Raw genomic sequence first — 646 nt, forward strand, 5'->3', positions numbered from 1 at the left:
TGTACAAGCGTAATAATTCTACTGTAAACGTAAAAATTTACAGCCAATTTTGAAAGAGAAGCATCTTAGCTCTGGAAAATGTTATTGAATATGTCAATGCTGTTGTAATGAAATGCCTCTTCTAATCATTTGGTTATGAAATAATTTAAAAAATGAAAAATAAAAGATTGCAAGGGGTTACCTTATAAGAGGGGACATTGCCTCTAGAAACCATAGGTTAGCAAAGTAAATGCTCAATGACAGAAATGCACTCCCCTCTTTTGAAGCTGTTGATCAGGGCTCCCTTAGGTCCTCAAGCAATACTGGCCATTGTCCCTGCTCTTCATTGCCCTCCAGAACTTGACAGTAAGAGCCTATTGCTGAAGACACTGCATACATGAGCTGTAGAACAAACAAGGAGAAATGAAGCTGGAGCTGACCTCAGAGCCCAGAGGAGACCCTAACACTACTATTCTGCTAAGCAGATACAGTATTAAACCGACTCTTGGGGAAGGAGAGATGGCTCAGTGGTTAAGAGCACTGACTGCTCTTACAAAGAACCCAAGTTTGATTCCCAGCATCCACATGGTGTCTAACAACCATCCATAACTCTGATTTCAGGGAATCCAACACCCTCTTCTAGTCTGCATAGGCATTGCACCCACAG

This window comes from Nannospalax galili, unplaced genomic scaffold (assembly GCF_000622305.1).
Source record: "Nannospalax galili isolate Female #2095 unplaced genomic scaffold, S.galili_v1.0 scaffold380, whole genome shotgun sequence".
In the NCBI taxonomy this organism is placed as follows: Eukaryota; Metazoa; Chordata; class Mammalia; order Rodentia; family Spalacidae; genus Nannospalax; species Nannospalax galili.